The sequence below is a fragment of the Falco cherrug genome, chromosome 3, assembly GCF_023634085.1.
Source record: "Falco cherrug isolate bFalChe1 chromosome 3, bFalChe1.pri, whole genome shotgun sequence".
Taxonomy (NCBI): Eukaryota; Metazoa; Chordata; class Aves; order Falconiformes; family Falconidae; genus Falco; species Falco cherrug.
Genome location: NC_073699.1, coordinates 1,879,121 through 1,901,505, shown reverse-complemented (window position 1 = coordinate 1,901,505; position 22,385 = coordinate 1,879,121). Strand labels below are relative to the sequence as shown.

Below are 22,385 nucleotides of genomic sequence, written 5' to 3'. Positions count from 1 at the left end.
TTGCAGCTGTCACACCACTGGATCGCTACGGGAGCTGAATGAGAACATCTTCCATTGCTGCCCACCTCAGGAATGGGCTTGGCTCCCTTGCGTTGCATGGAGCAGTGACAGTCCCAGTGGAAGGAAAGCACTGAGACTACTGATCCACCTGATTGCCAGGGGTGCCCCCCACTTTGTCTTTACACCAACAAATGCTGAGACCTCAGAGCCACTGTGCCATTGCACTACTTACCTACTCAGTATCTATACCACCAGCTAAGGCATCCATGGAAAAGGGTATTTTCAAACCCTTTGTCAGCTCTTCTTCCCAGGGTAAAATGTTGCCAATTAAAGTGTCTTGAAGCAAAGCTAAGGAAAACATGTGTTCTGCACGTGTACCTAGCAATTAAGAAAAAAAAAAAAAAGGAAATCTGGTGTGTTCCCCATTTTCCCCTGTGCCTTTGGAAATCTGTGCCCTGTTTTCCATTACTGTTCTCACAAATATTTGGAAATCAGAAGGTCAATCCTCTGAGGTTTTGTGGTCACCTGGTTTGAGTAACCCGAGGACCTAGCACCAGATCCGTAGACCCTCTCAGCCTAGCACATAAGGAAGGCCTTTATGAGGTTAGCTCACAAATTTGTGCTTAGATGCTTTTCATAATTTTAAATTTATGCTTGAATGGAAATTTTAGGCTGTTCTTAAAAGGCTGTGCACCTCAAAGGTGTGTACACACAAAGCCCACACTACCTGCCTGCCCTTGCTTGACTTCTAGACAACCTTCTTCCTTGCATCCCTCCTAGACAACCTTCTGTGGCTGATAGCAGATGGACAAGCTGATTGATAGTTTGTCTTTCTGCCCTTAAAATGCTGTAGTTCCACTGAAAAGTAGTCCAAGTAACAGGCAACCAGCCACATCACCCTGTGGGGCTGTATTTACACCACTAAACACTCATCCACCCTAGGAAGTGACCCTTGGCTCCTATCACAAGGCCCACCAGGCTGGTGATTTTATAATATGAAGCTGAGGGCACATACGTAGGGGAAAGCACAAGAGCCTGTGTGTTTGAAGACAGTGGGAATGATGATAAAGGCACTGTAAGGCATCTGGTTCAGTCTCACCGTCACTGCCAGTGGGGAAGGCTGCCCAGAGGAGGTGTCACCTGCACCATGTCGGGATTTTGTCTTCGGCACAGCTGGCTGGATCAGTCCAAAACAGATCCTGGGGCAAGAAGATGCAGTTTTGCAACGTGGGCAGTCAGATGTTCATTGTCTCAGTCTCTTCCCTGGATTGTTTTTATTTAACAGGACAGGCATAACCCCAGAGCACAGGTGGGAGATCAAACTGTGCAGAGGTTATTCTACAGTCCTCTCAACTTGGGGACAAAGACGACACAGTCCCTAGTTTCTTAGAGGCTGTCCTGCTTAAAGTAATTACCCCTCATGGTTTTCAGATGCAGAAACCAAGCACTGCGCATGAGGTTTTTAGGCTACAGAAAAGCCCACCCTGCATGTTGAAGATGCCCTTCACCCAAAGTTTTTCTTCTCCTCCCTCTTCTGCAGCTGTTTGACAGAAGGCCTTAGAGATTAGCTGCGTTCCTGTGAGCTATTTATACTGAAATATTTTGTGTTGAAAGATGTAAGCCCTTTTTTTCCTCTGTACATACACAATGATCCCCGAGGGCAAGCAAATCCTGCTGTGTTTTGGATCAGATACATTGTGATTACTGTTGTAAAACGGCCCCGAGTGCATTTTTATGAGTCAGTCTCACCTTTACACTTCCACATGTCACCAGGCTCTCTCGGATGTCTGTGCAGCTTTCCAGTTCCAGATTACCCTAGTTAAAGGAAGTTTAATCCCCACTTGAGGTGATGCTTCCAAAACATTTTCTCTGAAACAATGTATCTTGATAAATTTTCCAGGGAGAGAAAGCATTTAGCTCACTGGTTGAGCAAAGTAAGAAAAGCCTCCAGTAACATGGTTGGCCAATTTGGCTGGGTGATGTGTTGGATTAGGCAATCCTCATATGTAATGCAACCCTCATATCCGAAAATAAAATGCATGGGGCCATGCAATATTCTCTGCTCCCGTGAATGGAGAATTACGATGCTTCCACACATCCCAGGTGAGAGGATTTAAAAGAGAAACAAGGAGATGAGAATGGTACAAAAGCCCAGGCAGGCAAACATGGATAGATTTCACTTGAGACACCCCTCCCCTTCCTCCCTGCCCGCAGCAGAACAGCTCATCTGCTGGAGCATATGGTCAGGCTTGCGCAGGGAAAACAGGCTCAGGGGTGCAACATCACCGAGGGACCCCAGTGCAAGTGCCCAGATAGGGACTTTTCTGTCTGTCTGCACTGTGGACAGCACCTGCAAAGATGGGGATCTGAACAACCAGCCAGCTCCATACCAAGCCAGCTTCATGGAACTGGAGACCCTCTGATCAAAACTCCCACGGGCTTTCCAGCCCCATAAGCAAGGACTGTCATAGGGTAAAATCTAGAAGTATGATGTCTGAATATTGGGTCTGGAAGAGAAGTCAGCTGGTGATACAACACAGCCTGCCTTGTCTCCAAGCCAGACCACTTCTCATCCTTCCCTCAGCTCTGCAGTGAATCTGACAGGACCAGAGGCAATGGGCACAAACTGAAAAGACAGAAGATTTCAACTGAACATCAGGAAACAATTCTTCTTTACTGTGGATGTGTCTGAGCACGGGCGCAGGTTGCCCAGGGAGGTGCAGTCTCCCTCCTTAGAGATTTCCAAAAAACACCTAGACATGGTCCTGGGCAACTGGCTCTAGCTGGCCCTGCTTGAGCAAGGGGGTTGGACCAGATGACCTCCAGAGATCCCTGCTAGCTTCCACCATTATCTGTGATTCTGTGATCTGCTGGAAAGGTCTCTGCCCCTGAAGCCTCCCACATGCTGTGTGGTAGCAGGGAAGCTCAACATTAGCAGCAGCCCTCTGTTACAGTCTCTAACAGAAAGACAGTTTTACGTGATCCAGTATGAGTCACTGGAGTTGCAGGTCAATGGCCAAATTCTTTTGTTACACCCATTTAGTCCTGTGGGCTTCAGCAAGTGGGAGGGTAACGGAACTGGTCCAGATACATTTTGTGAAGCAGAAATGCATTTTGGTCCAAGCTGTTTCAAAAGCGTTCAATAAACAAAGCACTTTAATACGATGCCCTGAAACAGTCACCCAAATCTTATCCCTTTGGGAAGAGAGTTCATTTAAACAAGACTTGATTAAGGAATATTACCATCCTAAAGGGCATTCTGCTTTTTCTTGGGCAGTATAGGTGGCCATCAGTTGCTGAATCCTTCCTCGGTTGCACAATTTAGTGATACAAACACAAAATGCTGTTATGAACTGTGCACTATTTACACCACTGATTCCCCCAAAATGAAGTTTTATGTGAAGTGCTTCCACTCTTCACTGGCACCCTGTTTTTAAGAATGTAAAGACCTTTCACTTCACCTTAGCTTTGATTTGAGGATTTTATTTTCTGTTACTTACTGGTTATCAGTACCACACTTATTAGGCAAGCTGCAACCTTAAAAGGCTTCTTCAGATCACCTCAAAACAACCTGAACATTTTTTCCACTTTTTTATTATACTCTTTGGATAACCTATGATAATTGTTTTCCAGATTGAGAGAGCAATACATACCAAATGCCCCCATCCCTCCCAAATAAATTTACTAACCAAACAAAAAAAACTGTCTATAAATGAAGTTTTATTATATGGTCTTTATGAAACTTTTCTTGTAACAGATGAATCTTGACTGCAGTGCAGTTTTATTCTGCCCTGTAAAGCAACAGTGCTGTAGAAAGAAATGTCACTATTGTTACAAATGTTGCTTCAGATTAATGAAAATTAATTCTAACCAATGGGTTTGTTGTAATTGATTCCTTTTACATGGAATTATTCTAGGGTATTGCTGATTTTTTTTGATCCAAACATATTTATGGAGAGTACAACAGAAGATATTTGTGATTTGCAATTTTTATTTTACTAAGTGGAATATTCACACTCATTAGATTTCCAATTTCTACTACCAAAGGGAAATCCTCCACTTTTAAAGATAATAAAGCATCCAGCTGTATTTATACAGAACCTAGACCACATTTTTTTCTGTTTTTTTCTCTGGCTTCTTCCTACCTCATATGCTGCATGGGCTCCTCAGTCTACCAGCTCTGATTGCTGGGATTGTGCCTGACGTTAAACATTTAACAGAGACCTTTTGTTGCTAACTGCATGGTTATGACAAATGGCAGATTGTTAAAGCAGGAGCTGTGTTATCAAAAGTCAATAAAGAGTGTGCCAAAAACTCTGGCTCCTTGTGCAGAATTCAAATGTGGAACAGGCACAATCTAGACTGGAGAAAGAGACAGCTCCTAAACACTGCCCATAGAAAAACCTTAGGAAAAAAGAGGAACACAGAGGTGGGTAACTGGGACCAGCAAGTGTGTCACCAAGTGTGTTCATGTTTACTTGCTTTCCCCAGAAAAATCCTTAGAAGAGGGAACTTTAAAAAACTGAGTGCAGCGAGGTGAGCCCTGAGGACTTATGGAGGATGGGTGTCCTACCTGCCTTTAAGAAGGTGGAAGAGGAGAAGAGGAACAAATCCAAGGAATACAGCTGAATGTGGAAAGCTACCGAAACAAATTATGAAATGGCCTGTGAGCACCTGGAAGATGATACAATGCTAAGAAGAGGCCAGCAGAGTTTTGTCAAGAGTAAAGCATATTAAGGGAATTTAACTTCTTCTCTGACATGGTAACTCATTGTAGAGGGTTCACGTGGGAAGGTTTTGGTAGTGGGGGGTACTGCCAGGAGTGGCTTCTGTGAGAAGATGCCAGAAGCTTCCCCCATGTCCAATGGGGAAAATTCCAGCTGCTCCCAGATGGACCTGCCGGGGGCCAAGGCCGAGCCCATCAGTGGCGGTGGTAGCGCCTCCGGGCCAGCATACGTAACAAGGGGGAAAATGTATCTGTGCCAGCAGGAGAGATGGGTAGGGTTATGTGGGAGCCGCGGCCCTGCAGCCCCCGGGCAGCGCCGGAGGGGCCGGAGCCGCTCCCGGCCCGGAGCAGAGATTCCCCCCCAGCCCGCGGCGCCCACGGCGGGGGGGACACGCTGGAGCAGGGGGATGTGCCCGCAGGAAGCTGCAGCCCGTGAAGAGCCCGCATTGGGGAGGCTCCTGGCAGGAGCTGTGGGCCATGGAGGGGAGCCCACACACACGAAGGTTTGCTGGCAGGACCTGTGGCCCATGGGGGACCCAGGCTGGAGCAGCCCACTCCTGAAGGACTGCACCCCGTGGAAGGGACCCACACGGAAGCAGTTCATGAAGGACTGTGTCCCATGGCTGGGACCCCATGCTGGAACAGGGGAAGGGCATAAGGAGAAAGGAGTGACAGACAATGTGGGATGAACTCGTTCCCCAGGGCTGCTGAGGGGGTGGAGGTAGATGAGTCAGGAGGAGGCTGAGCCTGGGAAGAAGGGACGATGGGGGAAGGTGTTTTTGGTTTTGCTTTTATTTCTCAATGTTCTACTCTAATACTAATTGGTAATAAATTAAATTAATCTTCCCTAAGTCAGGTCCCTTTTGTTCATAATGGTAATCAGTGAGTGATTGCTTTTATTGCTCATTGTCCTCTTACTCATTGGCAATAAATTAAATGAATCTTCCCCAAGTTGAGTCTGTTTTGCCCATGATGGTAATTGGTGAGTGACCTCCCTGTTCTTATCTCAAGCCATGAGCTTTTCAACCCATTTTCTCTCCCTCACCTACTAAGAAGGGGGAGTGAAAGAGCAGCTTGGTAGGCACCTGGCAACCAGCCAAGGTCAATCCACCACACTCATCCAGCTGATGACAGGGAAGCGACTGACATAATTTATTGCATTTGTGATAAAGTTTGGGGAAGACTTCATTATAACATTCTTATAAGGAAAGCAGGGTTATATGGTCTACAGAACTGCTATGAAGTAACCACAGAATTCAGTGGTACAACTGAGAGCAGGGTGCAGTCATTGCTACCCAACAGGGATGGCACATCAAACAGCCCCTTTCAGTTCGTGATCTATATCACTGTAAAAAAGAATTCCAGTTTACATGAGCAGCTGGCACCAACCTGTGCAGGCAGGTTCAACACTCAAAATGATCTCATTAAACAGAAGAAATTGCCTAAATTAATTAATTTATTAAAAACAGAGAAATGAGAAATCATAGTCTAAACAGGAAAAGAAGAGAAGCTTGCAAGGCAGGAATAGCACAGAATGGGATCTACAAACTGAATACGAAAAAGTATGATCCTTGGGTTCATGTCACCCTGGGACTTACTAGCCAGACTACTGTAAGTCCAACACAGGAGGTAAACCCTGTCGTTGAATTTGAGTAACACATTTTTGGAGAGACCCTTCAGCACCTCTTGACTTCCAGATTTCAGTGCCAGCTCTGGACCCTGCATGTTAGAAAAGAGGTAAAGGAAATAGAGACACTTGAGTGAAGAACTGTGAACCTGGCAAGCACTTTGGGGGATAAGATTTATGAGGAAATGTTCTAAAAATAAAGTTTGTTTTGCTTTTCAAAATGCTAAAAGGGGAAGACAGCCCGTAGAAATGCCACAGAAACACAGAGAGAAGGAAAGTCCTAAAACCTCTAGCTTTCCTGTACATGGAAATGTTATCAAGAGTGTTACATGTTACAAGGAAAATTTGTTCTCCAAATGCCCTCAGTCTCTGGAGAGAAAGAACTAACAGGAAGCAAACCCAGAAAACAATTTCTTAAAGTAATCTATCTCAGAAGACATTACCTAGAGAACCTCCAAACTCTGTTGCTGGAGGATTTTAAAGCAGGTTAAACAAAACTTGATAGGGAATGGCTACCTTTACTTGATCCTTTTTGCAAAGAGGCAGACAGATTCCTATTTCAAGTCCCCTTAAACTCTAATTTTCTATAATTTGATATGAAAATACAGGTTTTGTTCTTTCCACTAGAAACTTCTTGGCAGCCTTCTCACTATAAGGGGAAAAAGCGTAATATTTGGAAAATGCTGTGAATTTCTTTCCAACTCTGGTTTCTGGTCAATAGGGTAAAGCCTTGATTCTTACTCAGAGCCTTGAGGCTAGCAGCCTGTTTTTTTCAAATGTATACAGTAAGTCAGTACTTCCAGTAGTATTTTCATCTAATCTTTAATTTTTTAATCCCTTTTTATGCAGCACTGCAGTGCTTTAGGTACATCTTTTTTGAAGTCTTTTGCTACTTAAATGGTTACAAATACAAGAAAACACCTGAGATTCTCTAATCCTCTTTCTATAGGAAGCCGGCAGAAAACCTTTCTTCTAGTCTCTTGCAGGGTCACATCCCATTTTCTAGGACATCTGTGCCTGCCTTCTCCACGTCTCCTGTGGTGTTTACGCCATTTTTCTTCTGCAAATATTTACACCATCAGTAAACTGAGCATAAACCAATAAACAGAAAAAGACATGCTCAGCTTTCAGAGTTACTTGGTTTACCTCTACACTGTGCAGTGATAATCACCTATCTTGATCCCAAAGCCCTTGTCATTTGGGCTACCTGCTTCCTCAGTGGGGTTTCCTAGACTTAAAACCATCTTAAATGCAGCTAAACTTCCTCAAAACCAGCAGCTATCCTTTGCATTTATCCTTTAAGTGAGAAACAGTCTGAAGAACACAAAGTTGACTTTTAGATCAGCTACTAGATCCCACACACATACACAGGTTGGTTTTTTCCCCCTCTTCCTGCTACTACATCCCTCCCTTTTATGATCAGGAAAACAGGGATCTGTCCCCATCCAAAATAAAAAAAGCATTGAGTAAAGTGCCTGATATGATGTTCAGTTTTTCCTCCCAACTGTAAGCACCTCAGTTTTTTGGCCAATCATTCAGGCTAGGATAGATATGTCGTTCCTTTTTCACTTTTATAAGCAAACTTCCCATATTAAGGAACTGATTTAAGTATTTAAACAGAAATACCTATCAATGACAACAATGAGTCATTATTGTTACTTAACTGCAAGAAGGGCTTTGTCTGTCACAGCATGAGTGAACGTTTATCAGAAAAAGGTGTTTAAAAATAGTGGCTAATCCTAACCTTAAATATTTACCAGATCTGCAGACTCAGAATCACACCCCTGTGCCTTGGCTCAGCGCTTCTGCAGTACCAGGGAACATACTAACTGAGGCCCCTTAAGATTATTCCAGGGAGGTTTGATACTTTGCCAGGAAAACTCTGGAGTATATAGCTGCTGGGTGTTGGCAATGGGCACGCAGACATGCGGCTCTAAAAATGTCCAATTCAGTACACTACAGCTGCTGGAAAAAAAGGGACACTTCCCCTTTTGGTGAAGAAAGTTCTGTTTTATCAGACTTCTAAGAGGCACTGGCAGCTGCTGAACCCAGGACACTTGGTACCAGCAGTTATCATGAGCCACATTGTTTGGGTTTTTTTCCCCCTTGGGCTTTTAATATGCTGCTGGCCCTGCGTGATCATCCTGTCAGGGGGTACAAGTTACTCTGCAGCACTGACAGTGGCTGGTCCCCAACAGCCAGACACTCCTCTGAAGCCACTGGGATGTAGGTGAGGCTCCATTTTCTGCAGCACCTTCCCTAGACAAGCAATTCTGATAAGCTGCTCTTGCAAATTTGTGTGAAGGAGGGTCCACGACAAGGATGTGGATTCTGTCATCTAGAAAAAGCCCTGAAGGATTTAACTTCACTGTGGGGCAGCTTTCCAGCAGCCAAGGTTACCGATCTTGTGGTTTTGGGGTAGAATACACCAGATCCCTCCATCACCCGATCAGTTAGCACACAAGCTTGTCATTACACGAGCTCTTGGCTGAGCTTATGAAGAGGTGGTACATGAGAACTGGGTGGGCCTCATGCAGGTAGCCCAGGAGTCCTTGGGACCCTTCCTGGAAAATCGTCACACCTGTAAAAGGAAGGGCTGAGGTCTGGCTTTCATGTCTGCTGCGAGTTTTTGGCTTGACCGAGACTGAGGTTAAGCTAAAACCACTGACTTGGTGAAAGGTCAATAAATAACAGGTCTCAGGCAGCTTGAGTCTGCTTTCAGCCTTTGTCTGGAGTTTCTAATAGTGACAGACAGAGAAACTAGAAAAACTCCTTTCACCATTGAAAATAAACTGCTGCAAAGCAGCTCCACAGCTGCCCGGGGCAGGCAAGACCTGTCCCTTCTCCCAGCCTCCATCAAATGCCACAGATAGAACGTGAGATTAAATTTGGCCTCTGTAGGCTTTTGTGTCTTGTAGTTAATGACAGTGATAACCTAGTAGGAAAAATCAGATATGCCAATGGTTTTGTAGACAAACAATACATTAAGGGTTTTTGATTTTGGCCATGCTACGTTAACACTGTAGCATGTTTTTATAAATGTATTTTAAAGCATGTTCCCCAATTTACTGTAATTCACAGTTTTAAATCCTGCTGCAGACAGAGTTTTATGCTTTTCACAATGTGTTAACTGGTTATGGTCAAGGCTTGCTTTCTCAGTTAAGGAATTTTTTCAGGACTTATTTAAGTTTTTGACAAGATGGCTTTGAAGTTCTGTCCAAATATGACTTGAGATATCATGTTCGGAAATTGACCATAAAAACTCCAACAGATTTTTGTCCTCTTTTAAATTCTGATAATTTTTAAAGAGCTTCTTCTGAGACGAAAATAACCTAACCTATGATGTGATGTATGCAGTAAATGCATTCCAGCAGGGAAAGCACGCTAAACAGGAAATCTTACATTCAGTAACAAATGTTCTTCATGTCATCCCTTATCAGTTTGCTCAGGGACGCGAAATGTTGTACAGGCAGTCTTTTCGGATATGGAGCCTCAGAGCTTAAAATACTTTGTTTCAGTATGTTCATAGGGCTGTCCCAGAGTGAAGTCGGTATTAACCATCCTGCTCAAATCTCTGATCTCGTGGCTCTGATGTGTTCATCTCCAAAGGTGAGGCAACCCAGTGAAAGCTTCGTGATACAAGGCGCTGTTTCCTGGTGGTTAGTTTCTCCCTTTTTGCGCGGCTGCCCGGCACCACAGACCATGCATGGGCAGATGACCGCATTCAGGCCTTACTGCAAAGCGTATCTACATGCACTCAACATCTACTCATCCCACAGTACTAATATTTGTGCTAGCTCCAATACTTGTAATTACCTTGAAGTATTCAAGACACAAACTCTGTCCTTGGTCCCCTGTGTAGAAGACTATAAGGAATGTCCTCACCATTTCAAAAATGAGCGTTTTGGCTGCGGTCTCTGGAGATTCATTTTTGGTAAACTACAGCAAAGCAAGGTTCCTAACCTTAGCTCTACCAGCAACGTAATACCAATGCTAACGAATATTTAGCCACATTTGTAAAGCTTTGCCTGTGGCCTTGCCCCCATAAATGCTGTGTCTCAGCACTGCGTGATGAAAAGCTAAATTAAATCCTCAGTTATGCTGGCAGACACTTACAGCGTTCAATGAGATAACAGGACTAAACACAACCTTGCTGCCCAGCCTTTCTGAAAAGCTGCTTTTTGAGTTTGATGCTGTTGGTGATCAGCCCACTGGGCTGAGGATGCGGGAGGCGGCAGCAGCATGTGTGCACGTGTATTTCACTACAAAGTGGGAGCTTATGCCCACAGAGCTGTGATCACTGCCTGGCATTGCCAGCTACATAGTACGCTATGTAGTAAAGAGAAATGATATGTCTGAGTACTGTATCTTCTAACAAGGCTGTCTTAGGATAGAAACTAGAAGGACTTCTGCATCCTAACTAATGAACAGAACTAGACATTTAAGATGCATTTTCCCCAGCAACTTTTAACAGTGGTTTCAGTCATTCCTCCTTACTCTCCTTGGCCTATACTTTTTGTAAAAGTGGCAAGCCTTAGGATGTTTTGCTATCTCTGTTCATTGGATACCCCCCAAGACAGCTCTGAGAGTCTTCAGCAGTTGTGATGTCCTTGTCCTCAGCATAATCACCTGAATTCCTTCCTGCTCCAACTGGTGCTCGCCGGCCTGGTGCCTCTGAATCAAGTTCTATTCGCCAATGAGCTCTTCCCTTTACGGTGACAGCTGCAGCTGGAAATAGGCTGTGCAGCCACCCCCTACCAATAACCTTCTTCAATGTTTTCTGATCTAAAGCCCACCCTCCGGTGTAGCTCTGTCAGTGTTGATCACCTCTTTGTTCAAAATCGAATACAATGTCTGCAGGTTTTAAATGAGGTTGACCTGCTCACATTAAACCTCGGGTGTTTGCTCTATTAGATACTTGTTCTCAGCATTAAGACATGGGTTGGCAGTGACCACTGTTCTTCCAAAATTGCCTTTGCTTTTTAATCTGAAAATTATTCTCTGAATTTTTTTGGTAGGGTCTAGTTTGTTCAATCTAGCAATGACATTAAATGTCATATGCACTAGTCGCCTGTAGAAAAAATCCCAGAATTTTCCACACCCACAGCTAAACCTAGATTGTTCCTCTCTCTTACTACCAAAACTCTATTTGTTCTTGCAAGACACATCTTTGATCCTTTTTTAGAAAAGCAGTAAGTCCATCTGCACTTTGGGCATAGGATAACTCCATTTACTGCTAACTGGAATATTACAGTAACTCAGAACCTAGGCCTCTAATTTCTGCCTTGGGTTTTTAAAACTCTAAGCATGCATCCCATATCCAGGGGCTATGCTGCACTGTAGCATTTCAGACCAGCAACTGGTTATTTTGGCTAGTTAGATGAAGCCTCCAGAGTTCGGCTTTTTAAGCAGTCTTGGCACCCTTGATTGTTCACTCTGGTTTATGGTATTAATCCCAATATTGCTGTGATCTACTCTATGCCTTCCTATGTTGGCCTTCCTTTGGGCCTGCTCCTTCCAACGAGCAGAACTTACTTTTGTTTCCTTAGTTTTAATTTAGTATCTTAAACTTCTATCTAATCTCAACCTCCCAAGCCACAACTTGTAGCTGTTGCCCCATGATGTTCTCTGCCACTTCTGAATGGTGTTTGGTTTCATCATCCCTTCAGTTTCCTTTCAAATAGATGTAGGCTGCTGTTAGACCACCCCAGAGTCTCCTGCTGCCAAGACTAAACAAGCCCAGCTCCCTTACTTTCTTCTTGAAGGTCACGTGCTTTACCCCTCTAAATATATTTGCAGCAATTTGATGAGCTTTTTTAAGGTTCTTGACATGCTGGTAGGTCCAAAACTGGTCTCACCAGGGATGAGTAAAGGAGATGATAATTTCGCTGGATCTGCTGGGCATGCTTCCCCTGATGTAACTCAATGTGCAATTTGTACTACCTGTAATGAGGGCAGACTATTGCCTTTTACTCATTCTGGCATCAACCACACACCCAAGATTCCCTTTCATCAAGTCTCTGCTGTACATTTCCCCACCTGTGCTAATGTGTGGGGTTATTCCACCCCAGGCACAGAACTCTGCACTTCTTGCTGAATTTCAGAAGTTCTTGTTGGCACAAATCTCATGTTTCTCAAAGTCCTTCTGGGTTAAAGCTTTGTCACTTGGTATATCAATCACTTTCCCTCACTGAGCATCATCTTGAATTTGCTGCAGGGTGCAACCCCTGGTCTTATCCAAATCACTGATGAAGACATTGAATAATGTTGGACCTCTGTGGCACTCCACTTGTTACCGGCCTTCAGCTGGATATTAAGCCACTGATTATTACACACCTTAGCACTGGCAGTGCAGCCATTTTTCAAGCCATACTCACGCGTTCTATACTTTCTCAACTTGAAAATAAGAATACTGTGGGTGATGGTGTAAAAAATGTTACCAGAGACAAGGTGTATAATATACACCACGCTCTTCATTCACATAGCTGGTCTTTCAATCAGCAGCCCTTTTCTAATTGTCAGGAACCTCCACTACTTGAGATGGTGTTTTGCAGATGATAGACATCAACTTGGCAATCACTCATCTCTGCTGGTTTCACTAGCTGGATGATTCCTACAGCATAGAGCCTCTCTCCTTCTTTTCACCTTAGGCTGAGTAAGTTTTCTCAGCGCTAAGATTTGGATTGTAGTTGTTCTCTCTCTATTCTGTGGTATCTTGAGAACTCCTTCACTTTCTTTTTGCTTTTTCTTTCTGAAAAAAAATCAATAGTTATGTTTTCTTTATGGAAGTCTCTGTATATTTGTTGTAATTTTTTTCGGAGTTGCTCTTGAGTTAACTGAAAGCTGTTTAACAATTCAAAAACTTCAGCTGCTGTGAGAAATGAGACTACTGTCTTCCTTTTGGCACCAAATTTCAGGCAGACAGAAGCTGAAATGCTGTTGAAATTTCCCAGTGTTTTCCACCTACCCAGAGGTTGCCAGCAGAGGTGGTGCTTCACCTGCTGCAATTCCTCATTAGTGAGAAGTTCTTGAGGAGCACTCAGGGCTTCAGATGTTTGTGGGGGCTGTCCTCTGTTCAGTCTCTAATTCCAGCTGGATGCACATGATGATAAAACCTCAAGAGGAGCCTGCTCCATTCCTCTGGGTATGTGTAGGCTAAAAGGGGACAGGCTGTGAGCTCTACACCCACACCCTTGACTGCCCACACACTTAATTGCTATTTTGCTCCTTGGCTCTGATCTGGCCTCTTCCCTGGAGCTGTCAACAGGCAGTATGGAAAAGACCAAGCTCCAGCCTACACAGTCCCCCAAGGCTGTCCCATCACGCTCGGCACATTCATATGGCCTCATGCATACCCTGGGGTATGCAACACAGCCCTTCAGCTTCATGCCATAAAGACATCACTCCTGTGGGTTGCAACACTGCCCTTAGATTATTTCAGAGCCTTTGAACTCAAAAACACATAAAAAAAAATAATGATCATGTCTTAGGACCATAGGGACACCACTTGCAGCACAGAAGAGAGCCAGGGCCAAGTGCCATACGATGTGTGTGGGGTCAGTTGGCCGCAGAGGGCTGGTCCGGACATGAAGCCCACGCTGGGCCATGCCACTTAGTGTTGGGGCCAGAAACCGGGTTTTGGCCCTTTTATATTTAGCAGTATGGACACGGCATCTGTTTGAGATGCTGCTCATAAAGGCCAAAACTTAACACCAAAGTGGGATTTTTTTTGTGACTCATTTGATTTGCTAATCTGAAACAGATTTACCATGTCTTGTTTAATAGGGAGCAGCCTTTAGAGCTACTAAATGAATGAACTGCTGATTTAGAGCTGGTTGTTTGATTCTGAGCAACTGTTTAGAAATGGCTGGCAAAAAGAGCACATCTAGTTTTGCTGCAAGAGCTGCAGTCAGCTTACCTATTGCTCTCTTCTCCTGTCCCCTACTCCCTCCATTACTTTGTCCTAAGGCGGCACTCCCGGTCTTTGTCAAATGATGCCTAAAGTGACCCCTGAAGCGGACTGCAATCAAAACCTGCTGTTAGTGTCCAGTCTCCTCTGTGGCAGCCTCTTTAAAACTTCTGTAAGAAGTGAGCCAACATCCATCTTCTCTGCCTCAACACAAGACAGGGGAGAAATCTGAGGTATATGTTTGATAGGTGTTTGTATTTTATGCACAGGAGCACAAGACCATGAACGTGGTCCCAGGTGGTCCCAGGCCTGTTGGAGTGGTCAGCCCTGAGTACACAGTGCCAATGCGCAAAATTACTTTGTGCTTCTTTAACTTTGGGTTCAAAGCTGTAAGAGCAGGATTTATAACAAAAAAAATCTTTAGAAAACTGTAGTCGTCTAACTGATTGCAACTGATACATGTCATTTAGGGTCTTGCAGAACCAGACTTTCTTTTAGTTAATTGCTTGGCTGTGTTATTGCTATGTAAATGTGTGCTCAGGGCAAAAGGACATATACTTTTAAGTGCATTTTCAAGCAGAGCACATACAACATTACTACATTAGGAAGATTAGACAACGATCAGGCCTTTTACCAGCTCTTCTTTATCAGACATAAGTGAAGACAGAGTTCTGACTTGTAGTTGCTTAGCTGTTCTTCAAACCGATAGGCACCCACCAGCATGTTTTTGCTTGTATTCAAGCTTTCTCAGCCTTGGGGGGTTCAAAAGTTCAGCTGAGATGTGACTTGGATGTTCCTTCAGAAAGGCTGTGAAAAAGGGAATGGGAAAGATTCTGGTACACACGCATGCACCTGTGGCTATGTAGTTGAGTGTGTGGCAACGCCTCAGCCAGAGCGAGTGGGAGAAGGAGGTGATGAGGAGGGACATTCTTCCCAGATTTCTAGCTGGTAGAGGAACTTCTTTAAAAATAACTAAAGATAATAATATAGATAAGAATATATATAAAGATATAATAAAAAATAACTAAAGATAGGGACTAAAGGGAGAGAGTGAGACACCTGAACTTCAGTTTTGGAGCAATTCTGTTCAGACAAATAGTGACCACAGAGAATCAAAAAGATGCCAAATTGCCTTTGGTGCCTTCTTCCCTGGTCGGCACAGGAGTTGCAGGCATATCAGCTGATGTGACCCGCAACAAAGTGGAAACAGGAGATTTTCTGGTGGCTTCAAAGTCCTGTGATCTCTTGCTTCGAATGGCATAATTTATCAGAGCACACACTCATAGCCAGCACCTCCTTGGTCATACCTTTTTGCTAAAGAACAGGTTGCTGCAAAGTCTGTTTGACATAAATGACTTAAAGTCTCCTTCAAGTTGCTTGTGCAGGCCCCAAATGAGTTCTGTTTGAACTCCCTCATGCTGTGCCTCTAGGGTGGATGTAAGAAGGGTTTTCCTCATAATGCTCAAGTATATAGAATCCTCGTTTTCTAGTATGTGAAAGCAGCTTTTATGAAAGTTTGTATAAACTACAAGCTTTTATAAAAGTGCTTCTTTAAACTTGCATTGAATTTGCAGCAGACAAAAGCGGTTGCAATTGCTGGTCAGATTCTCCCCACTTAGTGAATGGGGATGGAGAGCCCTGACACCCCAAGGTGTTGGCCAGGCAGACTGAGGGAGGATTATAAATGCAAGAAGTTGTAGATGAGCACCTGTGAGCATCAGTTGGGTTCTGCTAAGTTCTTTACTCATCCAGTGCTTCAGAAACTGAATCAATGACCTGTGTGAGGCCTGTCTTCTTGTGGGTCATTTTGGAAAGAAAAGAAATGTCAAAGGATAGTTGTTAATGCTGAAGGCAGTACTTGCTAACTGGCTGTCTTTAGCCAGAGTAAACCCTTTCCAATAAACGTAAAGTTTCCTGTCAGGAATGGGATGGAGAAGACCACCTACCTCTGAGACAGTTGAGGAAAATCCCCCCTAGTTTACAGTCTTTCAGGGCTCCATTTCTCTTGCCTCTGACTGCTGTGTAGGCTTATGGCACTGCTTCCCGTTCACAGTTAAAACAGGTCTCTCTACTTCCTTGCCTGCTCATAGCTGACTATGAAAAAAATCAACATGAATAAAAAAAAGAGTAATATCTCATGCCAGCTCAGTAGAGCTACATCTGTAAGGGAACTTATTGTATTTATCTGTATTTTTAGTATAGATCCCTAAGGAAACAAGCTCTATATGATTGTACATACAGGTGTGTACGTGTGTGTTTAACAGGTGGACAGGTCTGAAGAGTGCAACGTTCCTCCAGAAGGACTAAATAAACTTATGCAGGGGGCTATCAGATACCTATAAAGCTAATTCTTTGATCTCCCAGCAGCCCCAAATAGCTTTCTGTTTCAATCATTGGGCAAACAAGACACACACATCGTGCTGGGGCCATTAGCAATTACGGGGATCTTCATGAGCCATGGTGTACTGTACTGCTTCCTCTGCCCAGCGGCAGGCAGGTGACAAAGGAGCGAAATACAAAGAACCCCTCTGAGTGGATAAATTGCAACTACATCAGGACAGATAATTAGCGGTAGTCATTGCACTTTGGTTGTTATGAATGTGCAAGCTGAATTCACCTGAACCTCCTTAATTCGAAATGCAGACGCCACTGAGATCTTCAAAACCCCTGTTGGGCTGCCACCAAATCAGGAAGCGCTTTGCCACCTGATGTGTGTGAAACCACTGTCACCCTTGGAAGAGGAATTGCTCTAGATCTTAACTGTAACCCCAGTTGGGAATTCTTCCCTTCTGTCTTACTCCATGCAAGTTTCAGAGAGTCCCTGATGGCTTAATCTTTGCACAAAAGACAGCTTTGAAAATGATGGCTCTCTTTGTGAGTTCTTGGTGCGCGAGACAGGTTTTAATCTAGATATTATAATGTGAGTCTTTTCTGTTTGGAGGAGCAGTGGAAGTATATGGCCAGTCCCAATTCCCCTTCCAGCTGTAGCAGGGATGTGAAACTACTATCTCTCCGCCTTCACAATGACATCTGTGAGCTGTAGAACCAAATTCTTCCTTTTTCCTGCCTGGATTGATGAACTGCCATTGTTTTTACAAAGTGCATTAGCTCCAACAGGAGAAATGCAAGCAAAATGTGCAATGGGTATATAATGACCCTGTAAACTGTGGTTAAGACTTTTTCCTGGTAAGCAGAAGACCTGTGCTCAAACGCAGCTGACTAAGCACAGTATCTAAACGCAAGTCCCTCAGATGCCTGCACTGTCTGTGGGTTACAGACTGTGAAGTGGTACCAGAGAAAGCACTTGCTGACCATAGGTATTCGTCTCTCAGAGAGAACTCTCAGTCAAAAACCTTATGTGGAAATAAACGTAAAATCTATTTTAGTCCTTGTCTCTCTTGGCTTTTTCTCTTGGCTAGCTTTAACATTTACCACTCATCACGTTGACTTCTCAGAAACCCAGTTCTCCGGCACTTAGTTGTCTGCGTGCATTAGAGTGAAAGCCTGAGCGGCGAATGCGGGGCCAGGCAGCCCTGTCGCTCCACAGCTCAGTCCTGCTGTGGATTTAGCTCAAAGATTCCACCCCAGAACTTCCTACAGAAATGTTCCCCTTGGTAAAACACTCCACCAAAATCCTCCTGAAGGGACATACCTATTCAAAACAAAACAAAGCAAAACAAAAGCAAACCCTCATCCCCTCCATCCATCAAATGAACTTACAGATGAACCCTGGTCTTCCAAAATACATTAAACAAGTCTACTTCCTTTGCAAATGGCAGGAAGTTTGTATTGCAAGACCAACGAAATGACTCACCCCACATCTATGCTTTTGCTGAAGCAGATAAACTTGCCAAAAGCAGTTTCCAAACTGGAAATTAGTACTTATGTGGGGATATGAATAATATCAGGCAAATCTCTGACAAGGGCATGTGAATCTGCAGCCTGTGGTGTTATTTATTTATATTTTTATTGAGGTCATTGCCCTTGGTTCAAAGCTGCATTGGATAATTTTTGGAGGGATAACCAATCCATATGGCTACATGTCAGCATCATCAAGGGATCCAAAGGCAACAACAAAAGGCTGTAGTAGAATAAAATTCCCAGTGGATGGGGTGTGATAGTAGATGGGTCACAGAGGGAATTCTTTTGACATGAGTCAGCAAACATCAAGTATATTTTTCATAAAACATGTAACTTAATCCAAAATTATCCCTGCTGTATTGTTAGTAAGAAAAAGGGAACACCCAGTTAACTTCTGCAATGACTAATAATATTACCACTGCTTAAATGTAAACAGTGTGCAGAAATCTTTCTAAAGAAATGCAAGTTTTTTGCAAAAAATAATGCTGCACTCCTACTTTATTCAATTCTTTTTCCTTCTTTGCTGCTGCAGCACAACTGATATTTCCTCTCTTAATGCTGGCATGGCAAGAAATATAATGTCAAAGGAGAGAACAGTCTTGTAATTAAAATCTGTTTCCATAGCACTGAAATAGATGGAATCGCTACTCTTCAGTGGCCTTTGGATCAAGTCTCTGCTCTGGTGATTCTTCATTTGCACGACCCTCTCTCCACCGGAGCCTTATAAGCATTGATTAGTTAATGGTTTTGAAGTCCTATTCAAATGCTGAAATATTGTTACTTCCAGGTATTGGAACAAATAGGCAGGTTTCTGCTCAGCACGTATGATCAATCTTTCTCTAGCATGAAAGTATGCCATTTCCCTTATCAGTGCCAATGTGTCTTTGTGTGTGTGCATACCCACAATAACCCAGTTTAGTAAAACAAAATGAAAGAATAAATCACGTACTTGTTTACTTCACTCTTAAAAATCTCTGAGACCTATGTTGTGATCTCAAATGAAAGCCACAGAGAGCACTGGAGAGGGTTTGTGCTTTCAGGTTCATTTGAACAGCCCATTCGCTGGTAGAGGAATGGACGTCTGTGGCTGGGCAGCCACCCCCTGTAGAGATGCTCTTCTGAAAAGGACAAGTGCATGCCAGCTGCATAGAGCTGGTTTATTAAATAAAATAATATTTACAGTGGAAGCACTCCTTAGATTTCCAGTGGGCCCACATGGGTGGCAGCTTATCTTGTCTCCCTAGCAAGTGGTTCCTAAAGTACACACGCCTGTACACGTACAGATACTGGTACGTGAGCCACTCAGCTGCTATGGGAGTGTGGCGTGAGCCGTCGTGCAGCCCAGCACAGGGTGAAAACTCACAGAGGCTGTGGCTGTTGCAGCGTCAGCGGTGCCACTCTGGCAAATTAAGACTTGAAACTCCTGTTTTCCCTACCTGTCTTCCATGTAGACTCTTTCAGGCAGAGGGGAATGACGTTCCCCAAGCTTTCAGCTGTGCTCCTTTCTGGCACATGGCAGGATTTGGCTCTCTAGTGCAAACGTTAGCAATTACATCTTCACATAGTAAAATACTTGGATTTTTGGAATGACTTCATTTTCTTTTGCAATCCACCAATCACCCTCAAAAGACGCTGTAAATCACTATGTCATAGCTAGCAAAATAGCTAGGAAGTGTGATTGAGTGCATGAAGGCTCCGTTTGGATTCATACATTTCCAGGCTTTCCTACTCATGTGGGCTAGCAGCTACTGACTCCTGGGGGCTTCTACCTGCCTGTCTGCAACATTTTTGAGGGTCCAACACTGCATGTGATCTAACTGAGAAAACAAAATGCAAAGGTCAAAGCAAAAGAAAACACTTTATTCCAGTTCTCCAGTTCATTCCACACTCAGTATTTGTTTTTACTGCAAAAGTCTGAATTTAGTGCACGGGGAACAGCTCATTCCATTTGAATCTCTGGAGCTTTCAGCCCCTTCCCCAAAAAGCAGCCAAGCACAGCAGACTGAAAAACCGCTTGAGGATGGGCCAAACCACACAGTTCAGACACTGACCCAGATCTGTTTTCTGAAGGACTGAATGTTTCTGAGCTAGGATTTTGTTTCATGACCAGATGAAGGAAGGATTAATCTGCTGGAAAATTAGTCAAGCCCATCCTCTGGTTCTAGTGCTTGCACTCATTCCATAACTCCGGTACACTGAGCTAGACAGATCTTCCACAACAAACATAGCAAGCCAGTGATCTGATGACACAGTTTTGAAGATACGACTTCAAAATAGGATCAGTTGGAAATGAAATTAGTTGTGACGGTTTCATTGGTTACCTGGCCACACAGTTTAAAATGAGTATGAAAAAGGTCAGACAATAATGATTCAAAAAACAAAGCACACACAGAGCAGCATTGTCTTAGAATGACAAATGCTTCTCTTGTGTTGTTTTAGCAATACTTTTCATCCTTCCAGACATTAACTAATCAGAAGCAAGAAAACATGATAAGAAATTTCCTTTATTCTACACTTCGTAATAGTTATTGCTACACAACATGGTCTCCCGTTATTTCATGGTGAAAAGGGAACCAGGCTTCCAGGGTTCTTTTTCCAAAGGCAGCACTTTCTGACTCAGGTGCAGAAGCTGGGTTAGGACGAGAGAAGCTAGTATGCATCTGAACAGCAGCAAGCTTTTATAGACTAGACTTAATAAACTTATTGTATAGCTGAGAAAACAGAGGAACAGTTTCAGAGTTTCAGGAATTTCTGATTTCCTCTTCAGGCCACTGCATAAGGGAGAATGAAAACATGCTGTGGATTTCATCATTTGGGTCACAGTAAGCTGCCGTAAAAGTGAGGTTGTTGAGTGAAATCACACACATGGGCGTGTTTTATGGAAAAGCCACAGAAAAAGCAGCTCAGGCTGTCACAGTTTAACCGTCCCCTTAGCGGGTGGCTACACGCAGAACTGTGTATATAGAGATATTCTTTACTCAGCAGGCTGGGGCCTCTTTTTGGAATAAACGATTAGCTGCGCTTCTTGCCAAAGAACTGTTTGCTGGGAAACTCACACAGCATGGTGCAGCACCCGCTGCACCCTCTGAACTTCATCAGAAATGTGCGAAGGCATTTTCTTTCTACTGCAATCAGAATTCTTTCCTAGTGGTCACGTTAATATATGAGTGTACAATTTCGCAATTCAGGATCTGGTAAATAGCCTTATTTTTCTGCAGCAGTGCATACATCTGCACAATTTTGACCACCTGTGCCAGGACCCTGCTGTCGCGATCCTTTGCTCAGCTTTTCCCAAGAGTGCTGCTCTTTCGGTCCTAGGGCAAACCCCTTTGCACACGCTGGCCTCTCCCCACCGAACTGGGGCGAAACCCCTTGTTATCGGCCCGGTAACGCTTCGGGAAGCAGGGTGGCCGGTCTCGGCCGCTCAATGCTCCCAGGGCTCGCCCAGGAAGGGGATGCCAGGGGTGAGTGTCCCCCCAGCCGGGCTGCGCGACCTGGATGAAAGGGGGACCTGGGCTGGCGGCTGTTCCTCGCTGATATTCAGAGACCCCGTGCAGACCGGGCATCCACGCTGCAGCCGCCGTAAAAGCCTGCGGGCGACTGGGGGAGCCGTGGGGCGCGGGGACAGCGAGGCGGAGCCCCGAAACGGGAGGCGGCCCGCCCCGTGCTCCCGGCGGGGAGGCGGCGGCGGCGGCGGCAGCGGGCAGCGCCGCCCGGCGGGCGGGGCGCGGGCTATAAATCCGCCCCGCGGCAGCAGACGGGCGGTGGTTGGGACGCGGCGGTGGTAGCAGAGCAGTATCGCGGCAGGTAAGGGAGGCTCCCTCCGTCCCACCCACCCACCCACCCACCTACCTACCCACCCACCCACCTACCTACCTACCCACCCACCCACCCCCCTCCGTGGACCTGGCAGCCCCCTCGGGGGCGCGTGCTTGCATCACCCCTTTTCTGGTCCTTATGGTGACACCCCCCACCCACCCCCCTTTCCCCGCCTCTGTCCGAGCTGGGCTTTGCCGGCCGAGGGGGCAGCGAGCGGGGTGCCCGGGTACCCCGGCCCTCCCGGCTGCGGGGGGCGGCTGCGGCGGGCTGGGCTGGCTGAAGGCGGCTGTGGAGCCGGGGCACGTCCTTGTCCTACGGAAGTTGGCTGCCGCTGCTGGCTTGTTGCTTCTGTCTCTGCTGCCGCCGCTCTGCGTTGGCTTTGGAGCAGAGGACAGGCTTGACTGGTTGTCCAGCCTTTCCCAGTGAGCTGTCTCAGTGGGGTT

The 22,385-nt window shown here is 44.9% G+C and overlaps 1 protein-coding gene across 2 annotated transcripts in view; it reads left to right on the top strand.

The window, feature by feature from the left end:
• Positions 1–22,385, top strand: part of NDRG1 (N-myc downstream regulated 1) — a 74,482-nt gene that overhangs the window by 12,619 nt on the left and 39,478 nt on the right. The window contains exon 1 of one of the 2 annotated variants that reach the window (XM_055704431.1): positions 21,797–21,930. The exons of the other annotated variant lie outside the window; for it this stretch is intronic. The gene's annotated coding sequence lies outside the window, so the exon portion shown is untranslated. Of the gene's footprint in view, positions 1–21,796; positions 21,931–22,385 lie in introns of those variants that run through there. 2 annotated transcript variants of the gene reach the window in all.